The sequence below is a fragment of the Panthera uncia genome, chromosome X, assembly GCF_023721935.1.
Source record: "Panthera uncia isolate 11264 chromosome X, Puncia_PCG_1.0, whole genome shotgun sequence".
NCBI lineage: Eukaryota > Metazoa > Chordata > Mammalia > Carnivora > Felidae > Panthera > Panthera uncia.
The window spans coordinates 37,314,060-37,327,422 of NC_064817.1; positions in this window are offsets into that span (position 1 = coordinate 37,314,060).

Below are 13,363 nucleotides of genomic sequence, written 5' to 3' on the forward strand. Positions count from 1 at the left end.
GGGAGTCCAGAGCTTGGAAGGAATTATAAAAACCCATCCAAAATAAAGGTTGCTCTACGGGGCTCACCTACTGAAAGATGGCTTCAGTTAACAATACAGCAACAAGAAACAAAACAAAACAAAACAGACATGGCCCCTGCCCTGGGGGGATTAGAGGCTGCAAAATGCAAGCAGCGATGTCTCACGTGTTATTAATGAACTATGTCAGAAAATTAAATGGGACCATCTACCACTGTAAAAGATCACTTCCTACACAGCAGTGGCTCATCATTAAGACTGCTTTTTTTTTTTTTTTTTTTACGAACCTATATAAAAGGTTTATATTTTCTATTAGACACACTCCTCCTTTTCCATTTTTATGAGATTTGATTACGTGGCTGCCATTCAATTCCCTTCTTGTGTGTGAGTTTGTTTGTTTGTTTGTTTGTTTTAAGTAAAAGAAGTCAGTCTTTGCGGATAAAGGTTAAGGTCTATGTTTCTCACCCAGTCATGGCTCATAGGTTCTAGGATGTGCCATTCTGGGATGGGCCCCCATGCACCCCGCATCCTGTGGATGCCTCTGCCCTTAAGAGTAGGTGGGACCTGTGATCTGCGTCCTCACTCGTAGCAAATGGCAGACAGGATAGGTTGACACTCGTGTGGTTCCACTATGTTATAGAACTCTACCTTGCCAGCCGACTCTCTCCCCAAGTCTTTCTCTCCCACTGCTGGCTTTGAAGAATGAAGCGGCCGCGAATCCTACAGCACCAAGGAATTAAATGTTCCAGCACCATGTGAGCGTGGAAAGGAAAGCTTCCATAGCCAACGCTCCAGTTAAGACCCTTGTCCACACCTTCACTGTAGCTTGTAAGACCCGGAACAGAGGACCCAGCTCAGCCATGCCCAGACTCCTGACCCACGGACACCGCGAGATAATAAACGGAGATCGTTTTAAGCCACGAAGTCTGTGGGCATAACGGTATGTAGCGATAAATAACACACCTGCCTAATCCTGTCTTCTGCCACTCCAGGTGGAAGCCCCAGGAGGAATCTGGGATATGTCCTTGTCCCCACGTTTAAATAACTTGCCCACGTATATACGTTCCCGGGGTACGATGTATGCTATTTGCTACAGACTGAATGTGCCCCCTTCCGCTATGTGAAGACACAGCCAGAGAGCATCCGAGAACCAGGAAGTGGGTTCTCACCAGACGCCAAACCTACTGGTACCGTGATCGGGGACTCCCCCGCTTCCGGAACCTTAAGAAAAAAAATTTTCTGGTCCGTAAGCTACCCAGCCTACGATATCGGCAGCCCAAGTAGACTAAGACCGGATTGTTTTATGAATTGTTAGATTTACATAAATGGTACCACCCTGTACGCAGCGTGCAACGGGCATTTTTCTCTCAATATTGTATTTTTCAGATACACCTGTACACTTCATCATACAAGTACACTTTACTCATCCGTCCATTCTATTATTGATGGGCATTTACTTGGGGTATGTCTCTCTTCTCGACTTTGCATTCAGTGATGTCGGTTGCCCAGAATCAGCCACAGTTTATCTACACCAGAGAAATCGGCAAATGCTAGAAAACATGACTTGAGGGAAGAGTTTCTTTAGGTTATAGTCCTAGAAGTCAAATTTTTGAATCTTAGGACACTGACATTTTTTTGATATTTATTTATTTATTTATTTACTTATTTATTTATTTTTTTAGAGAGAACACGTGGGGGAGGGGCAGAGGGAGAGGGAGAGAGAGAATCCCAGGCAGGCTCTGTGCTCAACGCTCAGCGGGTAGGGCACAGAGCCCTACCTGGGGCTCGATCTAACCACAGTGAGATCCTGACCTGAGCCGAAATCATGAGGTGGACGCTTAACTGACTGAGCCGCCCCCGGGCGGCCCAGGAGATTGACATTTTAAATTTTACTCTATGCTGTTGAAGTGGCCCGGAATAAGTTTGTACCAGGTTCCTCTCCCACCACCAGTGCGGAAGTTCATTTTTTTTCCAAATTCTCACCGACACTGGGTACTTATTTTGGTCCAACTGGTGGGCTTGAAACGGTATCATTGTTTGGTTGTTGTTTGTTGTTAACAGCCTTATTGGGATATAATTGAAATGTGATAGATTGCATATGTTTTGTGCACAAATTGATACGTTTTAATATGAATATCTGCCACCAACCCATCAGTATAGCATGACAAGCAATAATCCACAAATCTATCATCCCTGGAAGTTTTCTGGTGCTCTTTTGTTATCTACCATTTCTCACCCCCTGTCCTAAGCTGCACCCGATCATTGATCTGCTTAATATCACTATATTTTGCATTTTCTAGAATTTCTATAAGTGGAATTATACACTATGTACTTTTTTTTTTTTTTTTTTTTTTTGTCTAGCTTCTTTCAATTCCACATAGTAATTACAAGTCTCATTCACGTTGTTGGTTGCAGTTCATTTACTTTTATTGCCAACTAATAGTCCATTGTATGGATATATACTACAATTTCTTTATCTGTATATGTATTCATGGATAGTTGGGTTGTCACTAGCTTTTGGCTTTTAGAAATAAAGCTTCTATGTACAAGGCTTCATGTGGACATAGCTTTCATTTCTCTTGGGTAAATGCTCAAAAGTGATGTGACTGAATCATACAGTAGGCCTAGATTTAATTTTGTAAGAAATTACCAAACTGTTTTCCAAAGTATAATTCAACATTGCCCCCCCCCCGCCCCCCAGCCATGTAGGAAAATTATAGTTGTTTCTCATACTTGTCAATACTTAGTATGGTCAGCTTTCCTTCCTTCCTTCCTCCCTTCCTTCCTTCCTTCCTTCCTTCTTGCCTTCCTTCCTTTACATTTTAGACATCATAATATGTGTATAGTGATTGCATTTTTCTAATGACTAATGATTTTGTACATCTTTTTGTGTGTTTCTTTGCCGTCTGTATATCTTCTTATTTGTTTATTTATTTTGAGGGTGAAGGGCAGAGAGACAGAATCCCAAGCAGGCTCCACGCTGCGCACGGGGCTTGACAAGGGGCTCGGTCCCACGATCCACGAGATCATGACCTGAGCCGAAATCAAGAGTTGGATGTTGAACCAACTGAGCCACCCAGGTGCCCTGAAAGACTTTTCTTATTTATGTAACTTTAAAAGATAATTAACTGTTTAAAGCAAAAATAAAAACAACATGTTGTGGGGCTTATAACATGGAAAAGGAAGCTATGTGACAACAATAACACAAAGGCGTGTGCAGGAGGAATAAAGGTATAATGTAAGGTTCTAATACTATATGTGAAGTAATATACTGAAGGTATTGAAGGGAGGCTGTGATAAGTTGAATGAGGTTTCCAATTTTAGCTAATATAAGAAATGTACAACCTTGTGTATTTCCCCTTGTAGCTATGAATGAAGACCTCTTAGGTTTCTATCAATGAAGGGAAATGACTAAGTGGTTGTACTCACGGTTTTATTTGCCTATTATATCATGACCTTACTTGATGTTGTCGCACTGTGTAACTCTCATCAACTTCATGGTTATAAATATAGTGTTTTATTTTATTTTACCTATTAAGCATCTTTTTATACCCTTTCATATGTTTATTGATCGCTCAGGTTTCCTCATCGGTGAAAGGGCTTTTGCTCTTTTTTATTTTTATTTTCCTTGGATTTATAGGAATTTTTTATGTATCTGTATACTGATCTTCAGTCAGTGATATAGATGGTAAATAGCTTTTTCTTAGTCTTTGAGTTTTTTCCCTTTCGTTTATGGGTCCTTTTGTTTTTAATTTTTTTTAATGTTTATCTATTTTTTGAGAGAGAAAGAAAGACGTAGCACGAGCAGGGGAGGGGCAGAGAGAGGGGGGAGACATAGACTCCAAAGCAGATTCCAGGCTCTGGGCTGTCAGCACAGAGCCTGATTCGGGGCTCAAACTCACAGACCGTGAGATCATGACCTGAGCCGAAGTCGGACGCTTAACCGACTGAGCCACCCAGGCACCCCTTATGGGCCCTTTTAAATAGATTTCTAAACATTTTAATGCAGTCAAATTTATCGATCTTTTCTTTGATGGTTTTTATTTGTTTTCATGTCTTGCTGAAGACACCCTACATTTTCTTTTGAAAGTTTAAAGGTTTTCTTCTCACATTTAACCCTCTAATTCACCTGGAACTCCTTTGTTTAAGTATCAGTTTTTTTTATTTCCAGTCACCCCAAGATCAGGCCAGCCTTTCACTGTTGATTTCTAATGTTATCTCTGCTATATATCAAATTTCCATAGTTGTTTGGGTCTGTTCCTAAAATTTCCACTATGTTCAATCTATCTATAAACTATGAGTACACTGGTTTATTTTACTATAGCTTTGTAATAAGCCTTACTATTTAGTAAGGCAAACCTATTTCCTTATTCTTCAGGAGATTTGGGGTATTATATAACATTTCTTCGTATTGCAGACAGAATCATTTATTCTTTTTTTTTTTTTTGCCTTTAAAATTTTTTTTTAATTTAAATTTTAGTTAACATACAGTGCAATATTGGTTTTGGGAGTAGAATTCAGTGATTCATCACTTACATACAACCCCCAGTGCTCATCATAACAAGTGCCCTCTTTAATACCCATCACCCATCTAGCCCATCCCCCACCCACCTCCCTCCATCCACTCTCAGTTTATTCTCTATCCTTAAGAGTCTCTTGTGGTTTGTTTCCTTCTTTCCTCTGTTTTCCCACTTCCCATACGTCCGTCTGTTTTGTTTCTTAAATTCCACATATGAGTGAAATCATATGATATTTATCTTTCTCTGATTGACTTATTTCGCTTGGCATAATACATTCTAGCTCCATCCATGTCATTGCAAATGGCAAGATTTCATTCTTTTTGATGGCTGAGTAATATTCTATTTTGTGTATGTGTGTGTGTGTGTGTGCGTGTGTATACCACATCTTCTTTATCCATTCATCAGTCAGTGGACATTTGGGCTCTCGCCATACTTTGGCTATTGTTGATAATGTTGCTATAAACATTGGGGTGCATGTAGCCTTTCGAATCTATATTTTTGTATCCTTTGGGTAAATACCTAATACTGCAACTGCTGGATTGTAGGGTAGTTCTATTTTTAGTTTGATTTATTCTTTTTATTGTAACTTTTTAAAATAGTCAATGAGCACTACTTTGCTTAAAAAGCAACAATCCGTCCTCAGCACACTTAGAAAAATGTCTAAATTTCTTATCCTGACCCACAAGGCCCTCTGTCATCTGTCCCAAGTAACTGCCATCTCCTACCTCTATGTGTTCATATGAGTTTTAGAATTGGATTGTCAAATTCCAAGAAAATTCATGTTTCGTTTTTGTTTGCCATTGTATCGCATTTGTAGATCTCACCTATGCTGTAATGCCATAGGTTGTAAGACACATCATTATTTTATGTGCCACTAGGAAAGAAAAATTGCTGTCCATTAAGCTACTATATAATTTTTTTTATCACTTAGGCTTCTTATTTTATACTTACTGCTAAAGGTCCTTTAGACTTATTTAGATATATGTTATTATCATATATTTTTTCTTGTGTGTCCATTAAAATGAAAACATAAGTGAAATGAATTGGTTGAGATGTCCCGAAAACTTGTTGACATTCGGAGTCTGACTTTTCCAAATCACTGTGTTTTTCCACATAATAATAGCCTCTGTGCCACGAAGGACATTGGTAATGCAGCATTTCTTATAAGAATAGTCCATTTGCTGCTGTCTCTGAAATGTTCCCAGCCACAGTACCGAAACATAATTCAGCTTCTGCTACTTGTGAGTATCTTATTTTCTTAGGTCCTTGACTGTTCCTTGCAAGAAAATATGCAATTTCAGTCATTCTTCTCATAAAAGAGATTTGCTTCCTTGATATCAAATTTATGCCCTCTGCTCTGTCTCTGTGCCTTTCTGCACACACAATAAATTCTCATTTTAATGCTAAATCATAAAATTACCATTTTAAGACATTTTAAACAGTCATTAAACTCAACACACGTGGTCCAGAAATGCACATAACTCAATTGAAGTGATAAGAATGTGAACAGCGATGGCCAAAACTTTGCCTATGTTTAAGCAATGACAGCTATATCACAATCTATCCCGGGGGACAAGATGTAAGAAACCATTGGTTGTAAGACATATCCCAATCTTAGAGATGCTTTTAAAAAGTATGTTTATGAGAGGAGCCAAGATGGCGGAACAGCATGGAAGCTTTTTGTGTGTCTCCCGTCCATGAAAAAGTATGCTTATAATGGACGACCAATGGTATTTATAGTAGAACTGTTATCTTAAAAAACTGGAGTTATAGAATTCTTGAATAATGAGTGAAGATTTAACATGCATTTCCTTTTTTGTGTTTTAATAATGTTTAGGGTTTTTTCTTATAATTTTTTTCTATTATAAATGTTATATTTTATATAACTGCATTGTATAATTGACTAATGCATTTAGGGATGTTACTATTGTTTTACACATGGGTCTTGTATTCAGCAATGCTACTGAGCTTTCGTACTAATTCTATGGCTTTCCTTCGATTTTTATGTCTACACAAATCATGCTGTCTACTAACAACAGTACTAGGTCTTTCCTTTGGCAATCTATGCTTCGTAATCACTCCCCTTTTCTTATTTCATTGGTTAAGATACTGTCAAAAAATAAAATTCAACTGAGTAAACTTGAAGGTCTGATGGGCTTTATTCAGCGATTCGGGAATAGAGATGCTCCCAGGGGTTGTACAAAATACAAGGTTTTTATAGGAAGGAGATTGGGGCAAGAAGTTATTAGCAAAAAAATCAGAAAGGATTGTTTCCAGCCCGATCTTCCTGTTTTGTGAGGGAAGGGACCACAGGGCTTTTAATCGTGCAGATGCCCTCCCCAGTGTCAATCAGGAAATTTCAGATTGGCTCTTATAGGGTCACATTCCTAGGAGAAGTTGCAACTGTTATCAAGTCTTGGTTTGCTGTTGTGGGGGACAAACAACTTCAATTTGGGCTTGTTTTTTTTCTTTTTTAACAACACTAATACGATTTGGAATAGATATAGTTATAGAAGGCATACTTCTTTTGTTTAAAAAGTTAATGCTGCTTAAATTTTACCATTAAACAGGAAGTTTGCTCCAGGTTTTTTCCAGTTAAAGCCATTCCCTTATAATCTCCATTTGCTGTAAATTTTAATCCTGAATTAGTGTTGAATTTTATCATGTGCCTTTTCTGTCTACTGACACGTACATATAGTTATTGTAATCCACTCTGTTAATGTGGTGAAGGCTGTGATAAAATTTTCCAATTGAAAAACATCCTTGCATTCCTGACATAAACCGTACCTATGTTATTTTTTAGGCAAAGTTGCAGTTAAATTGCCATTATTTTATTTAGAATTTCTGAATTCACAATCAGATGTAAGATTAGTCTATAGTTTTTCTTTTTTTTTTTAATGTTTGTTTTTGAGGGAGAGAGAGAGAGACTGAGCGTGAGCAGGGGAGGAACAAAGAGAGAGGGAGACACGGAATCTGAAGCAGGTTCCAGGGTGAGCTGTCAGCACAGAGCTGGATGTGGGGCTCAAACTCAGGAATGGAACTGTGAGATCATGACCTGAGCCCAAGTCTATCGCTTAACCGACTGACCCACCCAGGTGCCCCTATGGTTTTTCTTATACCTCACAAAATAGATTAGGTAACTCTCTTTTTCTATTCTCTGATATGGCATGCATGAAATGAATTTTAGGGAATTCATAAAACTCACCTGTAAAACGATCTTAAACTGAAACTTTGGTGGAAGCAGATATATTTTATTACCAACTGAATTACTGTTCATGCTTGGTAAGTAGTCTGCTTGTTTTTTATTTCTTCTTGAATCACCTTTGGACATATATGTATGCCATTTTTTAACCCCCCCCCCATTTTTTACCCATTTTATATGTTTTTAATTACCCATTTTATATGTTCTTTAACTTATTGACAAAAAATTGTTAACAGTATTATCTTGTTATTTTAAAATGTTTACAGTCACTTCATAATTACTGTCCTTCCTAATTTTCTTTCATTCTTTTTTTCCTCCACTAGTCTTGCCAAAGATTTGTCTTTTATTAATTTGGGAAGAAAATTTTCCATAAGTGTTCTGTATGAAAATACTGTCTTTCCACGCCCCAGAATCAATTTTGCTATTTTCAGTATCTTTATTGATTGTTTCCTAATTTAAAAAGTAATGCCTGAAAAAAATAAAATTAAATAAAAAGTAATACCTGCTCTACATTAAAAAATTTCACAAGTAATTGATGTGTTGCATGTAGCAAGTGACCTATTTGCTTATTTATTATTAGCTTTAAAATATGATCTTACAGGGGCGCCTGGCTGGCTCAGTCAGTGGAACATCCAACTCTTGATCTGGGGGTCGTAAGTTCGAGCCCCACGTTGAGTGTAGAGATTACTTAAAAAAATAATAAGTAAAATAAAGTATGATCTTACAGCACATACTGTCTTATTACTTGCTATTATCTTGTGTGATATCTACTTTTCCAAACAAAGGCATCTTACTTGGAGCCAGGAAATTATTAACCTTAATGACAGCAACGTAAACCTAAACAGAATTAATGAACTTGTTCTTATTTTGGCTACAGACGTGAACCTCCTATCTGCCATATACACTACATTCAGGATGAATCTTGCGTGTAAAAATGTGACTCTGCTGTTCTTAGCTTGCAGGCATGTATCTGAAAAGCAAAACCAGCCCAACCCATCTTTTTTCTCCGATTGGCTTAATACCAGTTCACATTTCACCCTTAAATATCTTGGCTTTGAATATAATCAACGTCGTTTTTAATGCACGCCTCCTCTTTGTTTTCTTTCTTTTTTTAATCTTTGAAATATTTGGGTTTCTGTTTTTTGGTTTTAGAGCCCCAGGATACTCTCCATGGACATCTGTCTTAACCTTCTCCAGAGCAAGGATTTCAGCTCTTCTTATTTGTGACTTTCAAGCCTCAGGCACAATGCCTGGACCAGGACACCGCGACCCGGACAGCACCGTGACAGACAACGACATTACTGATCGCCACCACTCGTTGCGCATGTGTCCTATTCTAGGCATCCCGCCACACGTTTTGTGTGCAGTCTCCAAATTCGTTGAGCCAATAATGACTTAAAAAAAAATCAAGCTCTCTTGAAGCGAAAGTATGATGAGGTATCACCTCTTAGAGTGGACGGGATCGTAAAGACAAGAGATAACGGATTGGTGAGGTTGTGGAGAAGAGGGAACACTTGGGCAGCCACTAGGGAAAATAGTATGAAGGTTCTCCAAAACATTAAAAATATGGATACAAATATGATCCAGCGGGCACCTGGGTGGCTCAGTCGGTTGAGTGTCCGACTTCGGCTCCGGTCATAATCTCCTGGTTCGTGAGTTGGAGCCCCACGTGGGGCTCCACGCTGATGGCTTGGAGCCTGCTTGGGATAGTCTCTTCCCCTCTCTCTGTCTCTGCCCCTCCTCCCACTTGCACTCTCTCGCTTTCAGAATGAATAAACTTAAAAAAAAAAAATATATATATATATATATATATATATATATGATCCAGCGATTCTACCTCTGGGTGGGCATTATTACCCATAATAATTAAAAGCAGGGTCTTGAAAAAGGATTTGAGGGCGCCTGGGTGGCTCAGTTGGTTAATCGTCTGGCTCTTGGTCAAGATCTCACAATTGGTGAGTCAGAGCCCCCCACTGGGCTCTGTGCTGACAGCGCATTGCCTGCTTGGGATTCTCTCTTTTTCCCTCTCTCTCGGCTCCTCCCCTGCTCGTGCTCTCTCTCTCAAAATAAATAAATAAATGTTAAAAAAAAAAAAAAAGAAAAAGTCGTTGCCCACTTGTGTTCACAATAGGCAGGAGGTGGAACCAACCAAGTGTCCACTGATACATGAATGGATAAAGGCAAAATTTGGAGGTTTCAAAATTCAGCATTTACTTTCAAATCATGATAGGGTAAAAAAGGAGTGAATCAGATCATGTAAAATCTTCAAGTATCTTGGATGGTGATTTTTTTTTTTTAACTGAGGTATAATTGACATGTAACATTATATGTTTATTCGGTGTGCAACATAATGGTGAGATATTTGTATGTACTGCAAAATGATCACCACAGTTAGTCTACTTAACATCCAGGGTGATGGTTTAGAAAGGAAAATCCAGGGATGCTTGGGTGGCTCAGTTGGTTAAGCGTCCGACTTTGGATTTCGGCTCAGGTCATGACCTCACGGTTCGTGAGTTCAAGCCCCGCATCGGGCTCTGCACCCACAGCGTGGAACCTGCTTGGGATTCTCTCTCTTTCTCTCTCTCTCTCTCTGCACCTCCCAGTGCACGCTCTCTCTCTTTCTCAAAAATAAAAATAAAATAAAATAAAATAAAGCAGTTGGCACAGAATGTGTGAGCTGTGTTGAGGAAATCAAAATATGTTCCTCTACCAAGACCTCAGTCTCATTGAGTTTATATTAACTTCTCCCCATGGACTGCAAAAATATTCTTGCTTTCTCCTTCCCTCGATGAACTTTTTAAAATCATTTTTCTCTTCCTGTCCTAAGGGTCCCTGTAGCTAGACTTTTCTGAACAGTTTTAACCGTAGTGGAAGAGAGAAAGGAGCAAATTCAGGGGCACCTGGCAGGCTCAGTCAGTCAAGTGTCTGTTCAGCTCAGGTCATGATCTCACGGTTCCTGAGTTCGAGCCCCACATCCAGCTCCCTGCTGTCAGCACAGAGCCTGCTTTGGATCCTCTGTCCCCCTCTTGCTCTGTACCTACCCCGCTCTCACTTGTGCACTCTCTCTCAAAAATAAAGGAACCCTAAACAAAAACAAAAAAGGAACAAATTCGTATGGAATTGTAGTGGGTTGACTAATGTTCACCCAGGGATAAGGGATATCAAGCCCTGATCCCTGAAATATGTCGATGTTACTTCATTTGGAAAAAGGATCTTTGCAGATGTGACTCTATGAAGGATCTTGAAACGAGGCGATAGCCCTGGATTATCAGGGTGGACCCTCAACGCCATCACCTATGCGTCCTCCTAAGTGAGAACCGACGGGAGACGACCCAGCCATGGAGCAGAAGGTGATGTGAACAGGAAAACAGAGGTTGGGGCGATGTGATCACAAACCCAGGATGGCTGGCACCCACCAGGAGCTGGAAGAAGCAAAGAACAGATTCTTCCCTGGAGCCTCCCAAGGGAACACAGCTCTGCCAACTTTCAGACTTCTGCTCTCAAAAACTGTGGGAAAACAAATTTCTGCTGTTGCCACCAGCTTTGTTACCACAGTCTTGAAAAACTGATAAAGCTATTGTCAGAGAGCAAGAATGTTCTGTCTCCTTCAAGGTCCTTCTAACTGGACTAAGAATCAAATTCGTGTGAGGCAGGTAAGCAGGAGAAAAAAAATCACATTATTGTTTATTTACTTATTTTTTTGAGAGAGAAAGAGGTAGAGAGTGAGCAGGGGAGGGGCAGAGAGAGAGGGGGACGGAAGACAAAGCAGGCTTCACGCCGGCAGCACAGAGCCCCTTGCGGGGCTCGAACCCATGAACCTGAGCCGAAACCAAGAGTCGGGCGCTGAACTGGCTGAGCCACCCAGGCGCCCCGGAGAAAATCAAATTTAATAGCGTATGTGGGGGCGGGGGGGGGACCCATACAGACATAGACATTCCAAAGACAGGCAAAATGAGGTATGTAGGTTCATCCTAAGCTGAGAAGAAGGGGATAAGGGTCTGGGTCGCCAAGGGAAAGAATGCAACCTTCGAGAAAGAGAAAAATGAAAAGGAGTAAATGGTAAACGCGTGCTTGCCGGGCCACTGACAAACAATGGGGCCAGGAGACGACTTTGATCACAGCTAGTGCATATCACAAATGTAGTTATCAGTGGTGATAGCGCTCTTCCTGGGGCAGGCCCTCTGCCTAAATTTTTTTGAGAGTTGAGGGGGGAGGTAAAGAGCTTTTCCCGAATCTGCCGGGTTTTGATGGCTTTAAAAAAAAAAATTTTTTATGTTTTATATTTGAGAGAGAGAGAGAGAGAGAGAGCACGAGTAGGGGAGGGGCAGAGAGAGAGAGAGAGAGAGGGAGACACAGAATCCGAAGCAGGCTCCAGGCTCCGAGCTGTCAGCACAGAGCCCGACGCCGGGGCTCGAACTCACGAGCCGCAAGATCGTGACCCGAGCCGAAGTGGGATGCTCAACCGACTGGGCCACCCAGGCCCCCCAGAAAAAAGCTCTTTAAGGAAAACACACTATGGCTTTGAATCCATTGGTATCCACAAACCAAAGACATGGGGGAGTAATGAAGACGGTTCTTCAGACTGCAGGCTACATGCATGTTCTCGGGGCCCGTGGAACTAGCTTTCAGTCCTGAAGTATTGAGTCCATTAAAGCTAGTATTGAGTCCATTAAAGCTGGTCCATGTGGCCTCTGGCCTCACCTTATTGTTCTGGAATAGGATCCCCCACTTAGGCAAGAGCCCTACCCCTTCACAGATCGCAGGAGGTCAGAGATGAACGAGGCCTAGGGTTGCCCGATTTAGCAAATAAACATACAGGACACCCAGTTAAATTTGAATTTCAGGGGCGCCTCGGTCGGTTAAGCGTCCAGCTCTTGGTTTCGGCTCAAGTCATGATCTCACGGTTTCTGAGTTCGGGCCCCATATCGGGCCCCACCACTGGCAGTGCAGAGCCTGCTGGGGATTCTCTCTCTCTCTCTCTCTCTCTCTGCTGCTCACTTTCTCTTAAGATAAATAAACTTAAACAAGGTTTTTTGACCTTCAGATAAACAGTAATTTATTGTGTGTCCAATGCAATATTTGAAACATGTTTATGCTAAAAATAATTTATCTGAAATTCAAGTTGAGCAGGATGTTCTCGCAGGCAGCCTAGCAACCCTAATCAGGAACAACCTCTGCTCTCGCAGACCTCACACTCTGGCTGGGAGATAAAAATAAATGCGCTAATTACTGAGTCTCCAGTAGGGTATCATCCAAATAATCAGGGCCAATGGCACCAGACCGAGTCACTGCGGAATCTATTTAGGATTGCAGTGATTAAGAAGGTGGCATCGTCTTCTTGTTGCAGAAGGAATCTCAGAATTGAGATTCCGGAAAAGGAAAAGGAAAATGGGTGAAGAGTGGACAGGCGCAACACGTGGCTTTCCAGCGGTGGTGAGAGTCGTTGTAAGGAAAAGGAGCAAGAGGGGAGGCCGGTACTCCTCCGGGCCAGGAAGTGAAAGGAATCGAATTCGCGGACTCTCAGCAAAGGACTTCCCAGGGGATCATCACTTCCCCCCAGTGTGGGGGGGGGGGGGTAGGGGAAATAGCGATCAGAAATCTTGCACCTTAGTTTCTACTTGGT